Here is a 16,643-nt window from a genome sequence, read left to right on the forward strand (position 1 = left end):
TGCAGGGCATGGTGTATTCTGTATGGTTGTTGTTGAATTGATGCGGGGCATGGTGTATTCTGTATGGTTGCTGTTGAATTGATACAGGGCATGGTGTATTCTGTATGGTTGTTGTTGAATTGATGCGAGGCATGGTGTATTCTGTATGGTTGCTGTTGAATTGATACAGGGCATGGTGTATTCTGTATGCTTGCTGTTGAATTGATGCGAGGCATGGTGTATTCTGTATGCTTGCTGTTGAATTGATGCGAGGCATGGTGTATTCTGTATGCTTGCTGTTGAATTGATGCGAGGCATGGTGTATTCTGTATGGTTGTTGTTGAATTGATGCAGGGCATGATGTATTCTGTATATTTGTTGTTGAATTGATACAGGTTATGATGTATTCTGTATATTTGTTGTTAAATTGATACAGGGTTTGGTGTATTCTGTATATTTGTTGTTGAATTGATACAGGGTTTGGTGTATTCTGTATATTTGTTTTTGAATTGATACAGGGTATGGTGTATTCTGTATTTTTGTTGTTGAATTGATACAGGGTTTGGTGTATTCTGTATATTTGTTGTTGAATTGATACAGGGTATGGTGTATTCTTTTCCAGCATTTAAACAATACACACACAATGTGTACAACCCCTCAAACTGTTATCTTGAAAGGATGTGATGCATTTTCTAATATTATTTATACAGTAGAAGTATTATTGAGCATTACATAAAGGTTTAAGTCAGTGCATCATTTTTAGCTACTTTTAGGACTAAACCCAAACCAAGAGATTTGCACTCAGCTAAGCCGTAGGAAAACATTTACTGATATGTGAAAGAAAACTGACATTAATATTTAGCAAAACTGATTGCAGAAAAATAAAGCTGGACAATCCTTTCTCCTTGGTAACTCTGTAAATGGTTCAATGGGTGGCAAACCAGAGAAGGGTGAGGGGTACCTGCTTATTCAAGGGTTTGCTGTGCAGTGTGCTACTCTTGGTTTGGAATATTCTGCAGAGATACATGTACAGTACATGTATTGCAATTCAGCAGCTGGTAGCAGAAGGTTGTAATTTAGTCTGTGAGCATGAAAGCTATAGCCACCTATCAGCTTGGAGAAGAGATCTGTCTCCCCTTTTCTTTCTTTTTATTCAATATTCAGTTCACCAAAGCACTGAGGATGGTGTAGACAGTAGGTGAGATGAGATCTGGACAGAGCTCTTTCTTCATGCAGGATCTAGGATAGCAGACTGGGCTGTTCTCTGAGGGATTCTTACAGTCTGTATTATACAGAAAGCACAAGCAGGGAGACACTGAAGCACTCAAAGGGAAGAAAACTGACATTGAGTCCTTTCAGACCAGGGACCATGGGGAAGATGGAATGAATGGATCACTTTTTGTATGTCTGCTGCTCGGGTAAGTTGGCATACTGTATTTTCCAACAAGCAGTTATCCTCTGTTCAATAGAGGGTGCAGTGAGGGATATCTGGGTACCTACATGTTTTGTTTTAGAGGTGCAGTAACAATCAGGCTTGGTCACTGTGTTTTGGGTATGTTCCATGTCATCACATAGTATTCAGGTATACTGTGATATATATATATATATTATATATATATATATGTACATATATATATATATATATATATATATATATATATATTATATATTGCCCAGGGAAAACAAAGTTTAAAAAAATTATTTAGGAAATAGATTTTGAATTGAAAACAGGTGATTTAGACTTGTCTGCACTAATTGCCTTTGTCTTTTGCCCCATCCCTTCCCTAGCCCACAGTCATTTCATCTTGTTTTCTCTTAATCAGACATTCCCTAATCCATTACAGCCTATCTTTCTTCTTACTGCACCTTTTCCTCATTCAACGCACTATCTGAGCACTTAACAGTAGTTAGAAATTGTGTAGGACAAATAATGTAAAGATCACAGCAGTCATATCAGTAAGTTGTGTGTTCGAAATTGGGACAAAATGTGCTACTGTCATAGCACATTGTAACACAGTGTGCTAAAGCCCAGTAGCACTGTTGCTGAGCTGTGATGTTTAACTAACCCTTTTATTTGGCATTTGAAAAAGAAGCTGCTGGAGATGTTGAACTGATTATTTTTGGAGAATATTATTATTGATCAGTGCATTAGTTGTGAAAATGCAAGTTGTGCTGGACATTTGTCAGTCCCTACCTGCGGTATTTTACCAGTACCACTGGTACCTAATGTCCTACAAAGTTATCTCCTAGTATTTTATGGTTTCCAAGTCTCAGGTTGCTGTGGGAGTGAGAAGGACACTGGTATTCACCTTTTAAAGGCTCTATTTTCATTATTAATTACATTAAAAGGGAAAACAGTAAATATAGATATGATATACGTGTACTGTAGATACAGATACTGTGACCAACCTAAAAATAGCTGGTGGTACCATACGTTCTGTTGATTTGATGAGATACGGGAATACAGCAGCAAATATGGTGAGATATACTGCAGGAGTCACCTCCTGCTCAACAACTGTTTGATTGCCTGTGAGATCGTCCCTCCTATACTCTATGAAGTAAAGGGGACTTCAGGCAAATATTCAGAGCAGTTTTCATCACTAAATAAATCCTTTAATAGTAATAAATACAGTCATTAAGATATTCCAAGACAAATTGCAGCCATTTAATACACTCATTTAGGGGTGTATGTACTTATGTTTCCCCCCCCCCCTGCAAATAATCCTGCTCAGAGCTAATCACATTCATTTCCTCATTGTAATTCCTATTTATTTCAGAGATACCAGATTTGTAACTGTAGCTACTATATCACAGAGTATGGTCAGCAGGGGGAGTCAGAATCGTTTTGCTGCTCCCCTCTTGCTGCCCTCCCCTTGTTATACAGTAGTGGGCATTCTGCAGATATTATCATGGAATGCAGCATTACCGAGATCTGTGCACCTTTGTTTAAAGAAGCAACTATTTCCGAAGGATCTTAGGAAAGATTCTTGGCAAACAGAAATGTTTCAGTGACTAACTCCCTACTATAAAATGCACAAACACTGATATATAGAGAATAAAAATAAATAAATATGCAATATAGATATATTCTTTTAAGTCCATAAATAAGCTAAATACTGTAAGCTTCAGAAACAATACTTTGGTTCTGTCAATTTGTATTATATAATATATCATTTTGCAAAAAAAAGTACCTTTTACTAGAAAAAACGATTTTTATTTTAACTACCATTTTTCCTTTATTGCATCTAGAAATGATACCCGGATACCGAACTTGTAAAAGGCAAATTTCCTTTTAAATACAATACTTCTCTTTTGGTGTACATTGTGTGCAGATCAGTAAAAGTTCATTATTTTGCTTAACGCATATGCTCATTTGGTTATGTATGGGATTCCCTGTATGCATGCTAAAAAAGCTGCAGCAATATGCAAATAAGTTAAAAATAAATAATAATAATAATTATATATATATATATATATATATAATGTTGGCGGCCTGCAATATAATGTTGAAGTTTCAGAGGAAATTACTTGAAATAGACAATTGCCCACATTTGTGGAATAATAGCCAGACAGGTAACCATTCCCTACTCAATGTTCCTTCTCTATATAAAGAAAATATGAGATACATAAAGATAAGTATATCTTTTATTTTTTATTTTTTTAGAAACTCATTTGGTTCCAGTTTATATTTCACTTACTGTATAAATGCCCTGATCTCATATTAATGGTGATGACTTGAGGAATTTACGTTAAATGAGCATGACTTTAGAGGTGAATACAAATGGTAATGTGTATATATAGGTCTATAACAAATCTGACTATATAACCTCTTATTCCTACTTAGTAGTAATAAGCAAAGAAGAAAAACTTAAAGCATCTCAAAACAAAGTACATTTAAAAAAAAAATCAAAATAAGCTATCTAGAATGTATAAAGTTAAGGTGGAAGGTGGTGTTTTCAAATAATGCTTATGTGATATGATGATTCTTGATGTAATAATTCAGGCACTGAGGTAACTGTCTTTACTTTTTAAAGATGACCATTTGAAATGAATACCTGAGCTGTAACTAGTATTTTGTAGTTAATTGCTGATATTACAGCACAAGTGGCTGTGCTAATGTGGCTGGGATTTATTTTTGAAGATTTTAATTAAAATGATTTTTAAATCTGATACATTTCAGACATCATGCCCCCATACACAGAAGCTGTTAGCTGTGTAATCAGAGATCATACACTGTTCAAGAACCTATAGCTCGCAGGAAAGATGTGAAGGCTTCCAGCCAACATGCTACCTTTGTGCAGATTATACACATTGTAATTAATGGGTGGACTTTTTTGTTAAATTCAATATGAATTGAAACGAGACTTTGTTTGTCTGTGGGATGCTGCATTGGCCCATCAGTCAATAAAGATACAATACAGATAACACAGCCATTCATGTAAATTAAAAGTCTGGTTTATTCAATTAATATTTTAACATTTGTTAATTCACAACGGACGAGTCAACATGTTCGCAAGGGAGAACCCTGACATTCTGACGATAAACGATAAACGGAAGTTACATTCTGCACTTAAATTGATGAACTATCAGATGTGTCATATTGTTTGCAGTCTCGCCTAGAATCCGTCTTCAGTTGACCCTGTGTTTTCAGGTTTTGGTTGGTTCTGATTTTGCCTCAAAAATCCTTGTTTTTTTGTTCAGGTTTTGAATAATTGGGAAAATGTGAATTTAGATTAACAAAAAATCATAATGACGTGTAATCTGGAGCTGTTATTTTATTTTCTTCCTATTTAAGTCTTTGGCAGTTACAACCTCTTTAGCAAAAAATAATGATAGCAAAAATAATGCAGTTGAATTTTATAATAAAAATTAATAATACAAAGTGAATATTGTCGGTGCCAGTCAGCAAGAAGTGGTAGTAAAGTACTACTTTACGGATTAGGATCCAACTTCCTCATCTTAATAATCGTCACTGTCAGCATTGTTGTGACTTAATAGAATCTCATTTCTAGTGCAACCAGCTGCACAATTCCTTTTCCCCTTGGCGGTATTTGTAAAACATTCTATAGTTCATTTTAAAGCTGCAATCCAGGCAACACTTTTTCTTAACAGGTTAGAAGCAGGGGGTCTCCGGAGCTGAACCGCAATTATTTCAATTCCGCGGCCCCCCTGCATTCCCGAGATAATTACTTAGGAAGGGAGTGCTGGTATCTCTGCGCATTTTAAATGTCCCGCATCACGTGAGCCAATAGGAATTACGTCACTGCTTCCAATTGGACTGCAGGATGCGGGACATTTAAAGCCGCCATTTCGATAGCCCTGACGGACCCCTGTCTGGGCTGGTACCAGCACCCTCTTCTGAGGTAAGTATTTTAGGAAGCAGGGGGTCCCCGGTGCTGAAATGAACGCAGAGACCCCCTACTTCAAATCTATATAAAGTGTTGCCAGGAAGTGTATCTTTCATGAACAACAGCTTCTAAACATTTTTCGTCAGCACAGTAGCCTCTTACAACGAACAATTACAATGCTGTCAGCGGTGATAAATATTCTGTCAGCGTAGACACTGAAGGGTGGACAGCGTACAGTAAGGAAACGATGGCCAGTCTGTATAGAGGGATCAATACAGTTTGCTTTTACTCACAGTAAATTAACAGTGTACTAAAAGAGAGTAGAGACAGGTGAGATGGTGGTAAATCTCTGCTCACCTGTTAGCCCAACTGTAACTGGTATACTCAGGGCTGCCAACCGGGGAGAAAAGCCGGGACAGGTGTCCCGGGCCCGGGAGCCCGGTCAGCGCTGCAAGTTGGGCCCGTCCTCTGGCCAGGCCTGGCTGCCGGTCGGGCCCTGGCTCTCCCTCAGGAGAATTACTGCTGAGGGAGAGACGGGGCCCGGCTGCTACTGGAACCCAGACCTGGCCTGGCCAGAGGTCAGGTCCAACTTGCAGCACTGGCCGTCGGGCCCACCGCAGCCACAAGGCCCGGCCTGACCATCCCCAAGGTAAGTCTATTTTGTTATATATGTATTGGGGGGTATTGTTATATATATTGGGGGTATTTTTATATGTATTGGGGAGGTGGGGGTATTTTCATATGTATTGGGGGAGTGGGGGTATGTTTATATGTATTGGGGTATTTTTATATTATTGGGGGAGAGTGAGGGTATTTTTATATGTATTTGGGGGGAGTGGGGGTATTTGTATATGTATTGGGCGTATTTTTATATGTATTGGGGGTATTGTTATATGTATTGTAGAGGAGTGGGGGTATTTTTATATGTATTGGCTGGTAATGGGGGTATTTTTATATGTATTGGGGGAGGGGGTATTTGTATATGTATGGGGGGTGGGGGTATTATATGTATTGGGGGGGTATTGTTATATGTATTGGGGGAGTGGGGGTGTTTTTATATGTATTGGGGGGGAGTGAGAGTATTTTTATATGTATTGGGAGGTGAGTGTATTTTTAATATATATTGTTTTTTTTTTTTTATATGTATTGGGGGCGGGGGTGTCTTTTTAATATGTATTGGCGGGTGGGTGTCTTTTTATTATGTATTGGGGGTGGGTGGGAGTCTTTTTAATATGTATTGGGGGGTGTCTTTTTAATATGTATTGGGGTGGGGGTTTTTGGTATGTATTTTGTAGGGGCGGATTGAGTGAGCGAGGTTAATTGACGAAGGTGAGGGCGAGTGAGAGGAGAGAGGGTAAGGGAAGGAGTGAGTGAGGAAAAGACGGAGTAAGAGTGAGATGCAGGGGAGAGAAATGCATGCAAGGGAGGGGGGAGGGGGTATTTGTATATGTATGGGGGGTGGGGGTATTATATGTATTGGGGGGGGTATTGTTATATGTATTGGGGGAGTGGGGGTGTTTTTATATGTATTGGGGGGGAGTGAGAGTATTTTTATATGTATTGGGAGGTGAGTGTATTTTTAATATATATTGTTTTTTTTTTATTTTATATGTATTGGGGGGCGGGGGTGTCTTTTTAATATGTATTGGCGGGTGGGTGTCTTTTTATTATGTATTGGGGTGGGTGGGAGTCTTTTTAATATGTGTTGGGGGTGTCTTTTTAATATGTATTGAGGGTGGGTGGGAGTCTTTTTAATATGTATTGGGGGGTGTCTTTTTAATATGTATTGGGGGGTGTCTTTTTAATATGTATTGGGGTGGGGGGTTTTGGTATGTATTTTGTAGGGGCGGATTGAGTGAGCGAGGTTAATTGACGAAGGTGAGGGCGAGTGAGAGGAGAGAGGGTAAGGGAAGGAGTGAGTGAGGAAAAGACGGAGTAAGAGTGAGATGCAGGGGAGAGAAATACATGCGAGGGGGGGGGTGAGGGGGTGAGATAGATTGAGGGGAGAGAAATACATGGGAAGAGGTGGGGGGAATAGAGGGGGCTCGTGTGGTGTCAAATGGGGGGGGCTCGACAAATGCACTTGCCCCCTCGCCTGGGGCTAGTGCATTTTGCCCACTGTGAATTGTTACCGACCTCGGGGTGCGGCGTCTCCCGGCATTTTCCTGCATTTCTCTCTCTCAAACGTCAGTGTCTTCCCCCTGCATCTCATGTGAAAATGGCTGCATGGCGTCAAATGATGCCGCGTTGCCATGACAACGGGACGCTACGTGACATCGTGACTGGAATGCTTGACTACTTCTAAGAGAGAGTTGAGACAGGTGAGTTGGTTGTATCACTGTTCACCTATATAACCTGACGCGTAATCTAAGGGCATTAACCCAACCATAATGTGTTCAGTGTAATCCTCGGGTTCACAAGACATAACCAGAGATTCAACAAACAATGCAATTCAACAGACATTTTACGACGCGATGTTATATAAAATAAATATGCTATCGCAAGAGGCAAATTTATTCGAAAAAGAATTCCATTTTCTCCTGAGCTCATCATATTTCCTCCTAAACCTGGCCCAATATTTCCTATTTTAATCACTGTAACCGCCACCAACATCTGACCAAACACCACTTAGATTGTAAGCTCTTTGGGTCAGGGTCTCCCTTTGTCTTTCGCTGTCTTTTACCTGTTTCACTTACAATTTATTTACCTTGTATTGTCATTTTGTAAAGCGCTGCATACATGGTTGGTGCTATATAAATACCAGTGTACTGTACATACATACTCCAAAGAAAGTTGCTTATGTGTGATATAGGACTCTTCTATCTCCACCCACATTCATGCACTGGCTAAATCTTGTTCCTTCTTTCATAACATCCTTTCCTCTGCTACACTACTGCAACAATGCAGACCTGTGCCATTATCATTTCATGTCTTGGCTATTGTAATCCAATGCAGGTCTACATGCCTCACAACCCTGGTAATCTCTCCAAATGCTGCAGCTAGATTCATAACCCTCCTCCTCTGGGAACATCAACCACACCAGATTTCAGAAATGACCAACGAATTCACCAACATGATGATGCACTAACATCAAACAAACCTTGCTTGGTTATGTCCAAAACATGACCTGGCTGAGGTTCCCCAAGGAGGGATTTGAAACCCACTGAAATATGCATTTCAAACATCTTTATGTCCAGCTTCACTATTTTGTTTGAGATTTATGCCAACCACGCATTTAAAATATACTTTTTCCCCCCCACTCATGTGTTTTCATTACCAAATCTGGCAAGCTTTCCCCCCTGTGCTAACGTGGAGTAAACATTTTGTATACTGTATCTTTGCAAATTACTTCATCTCTGGCGAGGCATCAAAATAAGCTTTTATCACTTTGTTGCATAGAGCACATTTTGTAATGCGGGACACATAATAATGCAGACAAATAATACGACTTTTCCACATCTGCTATTTTGTACTGTGGAATTATCTCTTAGAATGCGAGAGAGGTGAAATACTATTTATTAGAAAAGCAATATCATCTCAAGGTTTTAAAGGTTGAACATTTCTACAAAGTAAATTGTTGAGAAAAATATTGTCCAAACATTCCTAGTGTTTGACATCCCAGGAGAAAAGGGAATATAGCTAAATGACTGGTTTTCTAATGACACTGGACTCCTTAAAAAAAAAATAACAAAGGGAATTTGTTCTAAAAACACTACAATTGGTCAAAATGACTGCATATAACACGTGGGTTTTTACTTACTCTAGCATTATGCAAGACTGTCCAAGTGATATTCAGAGATGGGGAATAACTACGTTTAAGTAACACTTTGACACTGACTCAATTAACTCTGTAACATTTGAGCAAAATCAGGAGAAGACGTTATTTGCCCTGGGGTTAACGTTGTACTTGCAAAACAAATGATATGCAAAACTAATGGCTAGAGGGCATTAGCATACAATTAAGGGCATGTTAATTTAGGATAACGCTTGCCTACGTTACCCTTGTAAGGGTTCCAATCCAGGCTTGGCTGGAGCCCGCCCTTACCTGGCTGCTGTGGATATTCTGATCACTGGTAGCCTGCTATATTGGCTGCACATATTCCAGGGCTTAAATAGCAGCCAGTGACTCCCAGTCCCAGCCCGAGCATTGTATGCGTTTAGCTGTGTTCCTGGCCACCCTGTGCTCTTGTTCCTGAGCCATCCCCGTTCCTGAACCTTCCGTGTGGCTTGCCTATTGCTGTGACTTCCCTGTATATTGGATTTCCCTGTTGCTGACCCTGGACCGTGACCCCGGACATGGTCCCAAAGAAAAATTTGGGTACTTGATCCTGATCTTCATGGTTGATGGCATCGGATTGAGCTTGAGGCCTTCAAGGTACGAGAGCTTCCTGATTCACCGGGATTCGGAGTGCCAATGCTTCTAAAGGTAAGTAAAATATTGAATGTATTTAAATGTATTTTTTTTCCAGGTTTTTTGATTGTAGTGTTGTATTTAATTGCCCATTGACTGCTAATGTATTAATCTGTGTCTTTTTAGGGTACAGATTAATACAGTAATAGCTAAGGTATTTTTTGGCAAATACTTGTTTTATTTTGGGTGTTATTTTTTCTATTTGCCTTGATTTATTTGTAATTTGGAAAGCTTGTTTTTATTAATTGTTTGGATTGTCTAGTGATTTTAATTCATTATTTGTTGTGTTGGCTCCTGCTTTTAATTGATGTGTTGGCTAGTTGTTTAATTGATTTATTGGTTACTACTTTACATTCTTTAACTGTTTGGTTGGTTAGAGCTTTGATTAATATAATTTGCTGGCATGTGTTTTTATTTATTGAATGGTGGCTTTTAAAATTCTTGTGTATTTGTTATTATTGTGTATTTTTTGCCTTCATGTCTTTTTAGTAGGGTGACCATTGACTGCTATAGTGGCTTATCATGCCCATGTTATAAGGGTCTGATGTACTACTATGCTAATCAATTGGTACTGGGTGAGGGGTGGGTGGTTAGGCAGGGGAGGGTGGGTTAACCCCTTAAATACAATAGCGGTTATTAACCGCTAAGGTGATAAATGTGTTAGGGGCCATTAGATTGTATTATTTATTATATACTTTCTGGCAACGGAGGACATGGCCCTGCAGTATGCTGATGAGGATGCCCTTCATAATAGCATGGGTACTGTAAGTAGAACGGTTTTTATTTAGTTTATTTCTGCTGGCTGGCTAATGTTTGTTTTAATAATGGACAAATGAGCTATTATCCATATCTGGATAATAGTTATGTTGCCCATTATTGTACTATGTGTTTTTTTTGGGTTGGAGGGGTCTGTATTTATTGAAATGTATGCCATCTTTATTTTACAACAGGGTTAGTACTGAAGGCCAGCGGGGATCACCCGAGGGCCCCCAGACCCTCGTGGGAACCACCCGGGGACACCCGCCCGCCTATGTTATTAATCCTAGGTTAAAATAAATAAATAATGGTTTTAAGCGCGGGCACAGGGGGTGGGTTGTGTATTGGTGGCTATTACATATTTTAATATAAATTAGCAGGCGGTCCCTGGACCTCAAATCAACGCGGTTCTGCTCCCGAGACCCACTGCTCATCTACACTAGTAATAAAATTTAAATGTAAAATCTATCATTTCGGGCGAGATTTGCACAGAGCGAGGTGGCTCCCTCTCTCTGCAGCAGAAAGAACTCACCGGATAAGGCCTTTTCAAAGGGTAGATCTTCACGCCACTGGCTACTCATCAGTTTTGTGAATTTTGCTATCAAAGGTAATCGAGGCTTTCTGAATACCGTGATAACAACACTAACAAAAACGGCGATTTTAAATGGCCCGGCGTTTTTTTTTGTTTTTTTTTTATGAACCTTTAGTGCATAGGCCCCTATGTACTTGGTGGTCAAAGTAGCTTAAAATATAGTAGTACTGTGGCTGATTAAAAGAAAAAGATCTATGGTATATATATATATATATATGTAAAACTCTACTGAAAATAGTAAACAGGCACTGAATTCCTTACTGAGAACAGTACCTGAATTTCAGAATGTTAATGGCTTTATCTGTTACCCATTTAAAACACAAATATTTTAGTGAACACATATAGGGGCCTATTCTAGTAGGTTTGATAACGATGTTGCCATCTCAAACGGTGTGGCATGTTCCCACCGAACGGTTTGTCATTTGACAGTCTCAAACCGTGAGGTAGGAAAATGCCAATACCGCTCTGTGTAGCAGCGATGGTATCTCAGCCTCTCTAAAAGTTTCCCCCCGTGCGATCTGGCCCTATTCTGTAAGAGCTGCACAGAGAGAGCCGCCTCTCCCTGCACAGGCTCTCACAGGCGGTTGCACTGTTTTTATTTACATTTTAATACAAGTGTATGGGAGCAGGGGGTCTCCGAAACTGAACAACATTAATTTCAGCTCCGGAGGACCCCCTGCTTCCTGAGTTACAGGCCCCGGTATGGGGTGCCGGTATCGCCTATGCATTTAAATGTCCCGGTCACGTGACACGGGAGATTTCAAAATTGCATGGGGATACCAGCACCCCATAGGGGGTTAACTCCTCCCACACCCCACCCACAAGGCCTAAACACCCACAATGGGCCATAAACCACCATCACCCACTCTCGCTACCCACAATAAATAGGGCAAGTGGTGTTTAACCCCTTCATTACCTTAGCTGCTAACCGCCCGTTAAACACCACTGCCCAATTTATTGTGGCTAGCGAGGGTGGGTTAAGGTGGTATTTTCCTTGAAAAAGCACCATAGGGGGGTGAGACGCGTGGGAGGAGGGTCTTCTATTTTTGTTCATGTTTTTTATGTAGTTCTATTAAATTGATTTTAGTTTAATTTTGCTGGTGAGTTTCCTGATTTTTTCCCTTGGAGCTGCAATACCTTTGATCTATCTACTCTCCTGTATACTATTTGGATCGAACGTATGCCATTGGTGATCACGGAGGCTTTTCTGGAACAGCTGATCTGGACACAGCATACCGGCTGGAGGAGCAGGAAGGTGTATTATTGTGAGTAGCGTATTCTCCCCACCCATTGCAGTTTGACACAAGGATACTTACTAAGGCTGCTAATCTCCTGAAGGGCTTATCTTAGCCCTCATAGGTATTATTTTTTTACAAACAAGCCTTAACTTTGTCTATATCTGTGTCCTCTCCTACCCTCCATGAAATTATAGTTCTATCAATACAGTTTTTTCCTCCTTTAACCCCATTTACTAGGCGTATTTGCTATAATTCTGGTAATTTGCTACCCTCCTGGAGCTCATATTTGGTCTTTTTCTGTGTTCAACTAAAATAAATGCCTTTTTGGGACTGTGACAGGGTGAATGAATGTCACCAGCCATATACCTGGCAAACCTATGTTTAGGCTTGCAGTGCAGCAGTGACGGGGTTTAGTTGGGAACGGCTGCTTAATTAGTCTGACACCAGCTGCATGATCAAGGTGTTTTAAAACCCCCAGGCTGTGCACACATGGAGGCTAGCTGGTCAGGAGAGAGGACTGAAATACTGAGGAGATTACTGCTAGAAGGTCTGTTTGCAAAGTACACGTTTTATGAACTGTCTGTGTCTTACATGCTGAAGAGAAGCTGCTTTGTTTGCCACACTGAACAGAAGCTATTTTGTTTTATCTGCTGAAGAGAAGCTATTTTGGTTTGTGTGCTGTATGTTTTTTAAGGCTCAATAAATAAGCCTTGTCAAGAGACCCCGCGTGTGTAGTTGCATGTACCCTGCAACAGGGACCTATAGTACTTTTGTTTCTTCTATCCAAATACTCAATATCTCAGTGTCTAATGGTTATTACCACGTTATGGGCCAGTGCAGAGAGGACATCACAGTGGTGCGTCACAAAATGTAGCATATACAGTATATACAGCTCAACCCCGTTATAGCGCGATCCGCTACAACATGGATCTGCTTATAACGCGGTCTAAGCGTGGCTCCCGTTTTTGTTTAAAAAAAATTGCATGGGGATACCAGCACCCCATAGGGGGTTAACTCCTCCCACACCCCACCCACAAGGCCTAAACACCCACAATGGGCCATAAACCACCATCACCCACTCTCGCTACCCACAATAAATAGGGCAAGTGGTGTTTAACCCCTTCATTACCTTAGCTGCTAACCGCCCGTTAAACACCACTGCCCAATTTATTGTGGCTAGCGAGGGTGGGTTAAGGTGGTATTTTCCTTGAAAAAGCACCATAGGGGGGTGAGACGCGTGGGAGGAGGGTCTTCTATTTTTGTTCATGTTTTTTATGTAGTTCTATTAAATTGATTTTAGTTTAATTTTGCTGGTGAGTTTCCTGATTTTTTCCCTTGGAGCTGCAATACCTTTGATCTATCTACTCTCCTGTATACTATTTGGATCGAACGTATGCCATTGGTGATCACGGAGGCTTTTCTGGAACAGCTGATCTGGACACAGCATACCGGCTGGAGGAGCAGGAAGGTGTATTATTGTGAGTAGCGTATTCTCCCCACCCATTGCAGTTTGACACAAGGATACTTACTAAGGCTGCTAATCTCCTGAAGGGCTTATCTTAGCCCTCATAGGTATTATTTTTTTACAAACAAGCCTTAACTTTGTCTATATCTGTGTCCTCTCCTACCCTCCATGAAATTATAGTTCTATCAATACAGTTTTTTCCTCCTTTAACCCCATTTACTAGGCGTATTTGCTATAATTCTGGTAATTTGCTACCCTCCTGGAGCTCATATTTGGTCTTTTTCTGTGTTCAACTAAAATAAATGCCTTTTTGGGACTGTGACAGGGTGAATGAATGTCACCAGCCATATACCTGGCAAACCTATGTTTAGGCTTGCAGTGCAGCAGTGACGGGGTTTAGTTGGGAACGGCTGCTTAATTAGTCTGACACCAGCTGCATGATCAAGGTGTTTTAAAACCCCCAGGCTGTGCACACATGGAGGCTAGCTGGTCAGGAGAGAGGACTGAAATACTGAGGAGATTACTGCTAGAAGGTCTGTTTGCAAAGTACACGTTTTATGAACTGTCTGTGTCTTACATGCTGAAGAGAAGCTGCTTTGTTTGCCACACTGAACAGAAGCTATTTTGTTTTATCTGCTGAAGAGAAGCTATTTTGGTTTGTGTGCTGTATGTTTTTTAAGGCTCAATAAATAAGCCTTGTCAAGAGACCCCGCGTGTGTAGTTGCATGTACCCTGCAACAGGGACCTATAGTACTTTTGTTTCTTCTATCCAAATACTCAATATCTCAGTGTCTAATGGTTATTACCACGTTATGGGCCAGTGCAGAGAGGACATCACAGTGGTGCGTCACAAAATGTAGCATATACAGTATATACAGCTCAACCCCGTTATAGCGCGATCCGCTACAACATGGATCTGCTTATAACGCGGTCTAAGCGTGGCTCCCGTTTTTGTTTAAAAAAAGTTTTATTTTTTTTTGGCAAACTTTAATAACACATCACAGGTACCTTCAGCGAGATGGTTAGTAGAATAGGCCCCATTGCTGGATTTTGCCAGAAAAGACCGCTAAAAGGGGTCACAATACAGGTCACAGAGAAGGTAGGAGAAAGCCCTTTCAGCTGGGATTTTTTTTTCTATAAGGAGAACACCCAAATCCTTAGTTGTAACAAAAACAGCATTGTCATATTGTTGGTTTATAAAATGTATAGTTCTTACATCTCACAGAAACCTAAAGTTTCCCTTTGCAGACTGATCCTATTTTAGATTAAAACTATGTATATCAGGGAATCATATTTTCAGCACCTTTGATAACACCTCTCTAATTGAAGTACAGTAAAACCCTAAATGTGAATGATTACATGTGTAATACCTCATCTCTCTCTCTCTCTATATATATATTGTACAGTATATTACCAGGAAAAATATTTTAATTATAATTATCTCATCTAATGTTCTAAAACATAAGAAACGCAAAATTGACAAAGAAACAGAATAAACTACCATGCACCATTGAATAAATAACTCAATTATGTTTTACATACATTTCTTGCAAAATATGACAGTTTTGTGGTAAATCAATTTATTTTTGAGAGAATAGAAAAAAAACCATGTAAAACCCGAGTATAAACCTGATGGAAAAGAAACGTTACTATTTTTCAGTTATAAATGACAAGCAGCAACCACATAGGAAATTTGTAGGAGTGATCAAAGTTCATGGAAAGAGCTTAACTATTAATCATGCAGTCCATCAATAATTCTCTCACCACAATCTTTCATTTGAGAATTTCCTGTTTCAACCATCTATCTATTTAAGGTCTAACTATTTATTCATCTAGTTCTCTTTCTTGTATCTTCCTGCTAAATTAGACTTATATTACTATAGCATTAGCATTTGCCAGTGCCTGTCTTTCTGGAAGCTTGTTTTCTGCTGCATTTTATCAAACAGTGTTTCAGAACCAGCTAAGAAAGCACCCTGCGTGTGAAACATGTTAGAGTGACTGTATCAGTGCTTTTTTTGTCCATGTTTTTTATCTAAATAAATCCCTCTGATTATTCATTCATCCCTTCGCTGTGCACCGGTTTGTCCCCTGCTGGGGAGTTGTTCATAAGAAACACAGGATAATGAAAAAAGCTCTGATCACATAAAAAAAAATAGAGCCCATTGTGAAGTTGGTGGGCAATAATGTACAGTGTGTTTTCATTTGTACAACATAGAAATGCTGGAAGCCGCAATGTTGAGAAGGGCTTTGCTCCAGTTTTTGTGCCATGTGCATCAGCTTGTTTTTTGGAGAATGCCAAAAGGAGTTAGGGAGGAGTTACCTGTTGCACAAATGATGATGATGTCAAATTGTGCTCCTCTGTGTGTGTCACTTTTGTTCCTTTCAATTTCCGCCCCAAAATCGGCCAAGTAATGTTAACACACACAAACGCACATACACACACCCCGTACCTGCGCCGGGGGGGGAGGAGGGAGGGGAGCTGGTTCCGGGCAGGGGGAGTCGCACAGACAGCTGACATCCTGGCTTCTCCAGACTGCATGAGATCCTCTCCCACCTCCCCCCCTCTCTCGCACACTCACCAGCTTCTCCTGCACAAAACATAGATCAGCTGCTGCTCTCCTGTAAGTCCTGCGTGGGGGTGCCGCTGCAATGCCGGGTCCAGGGAGAGCTGGGAGAGTTATTCCAGCTCTCCCCTCTGGCGGCTGCGGAACCCCTGATGGCGACGGCCATTTTGTAAAAAATCGCGATCCCGGTTATAACGCGGTCTAATTCTGTGGCCCCCGAGCACCACGTTATAATGGGGTTCAGCTGTATCTATATATACGATAATCTCTTAGAAAGTAAGGGGTAAGGG

The 16,643-nt window shown here is 40.3% G+C and overlaps 1 protein-coding gene across 2 annotated transcripts in view; it reads left to right on the top strand.

Moving 5' to 3' along the window:
- The first annotated feature begins 865 nt into the window (after positions 1-865).
- The window catches only part of LOC142467352 (5-hydroxytryptamine receptor 2A-like), a 340,135-nt gene continuing 324,357 nt past the window's right edge, over positions 866-16,643 (top strand). For both annotated transcript variants that reach the window (XM_075572922.1, XM_075572923.1), the window contains exon 1: positions 866-1,397. The gene's annotated coding sequence lies outside the window, so the exon portion shown is untranslated. The remainder of the gene's footprint in view (positions 1,398-16,643) is intronic.

Source organism: Ascaphus truei, chromosome 16 (genome assembly GCF_040206685.1).
Source record: "Ascaphus truei isolate aAscTru1 chromosome 16, aAscTru1.hap1, whole genome shotgun sequence".
NCBI lineage: Eukaryota > Metazoa > Chordata > Amphibia > Anura > Ascaphidae > Ascaphus > Ascaphus truei.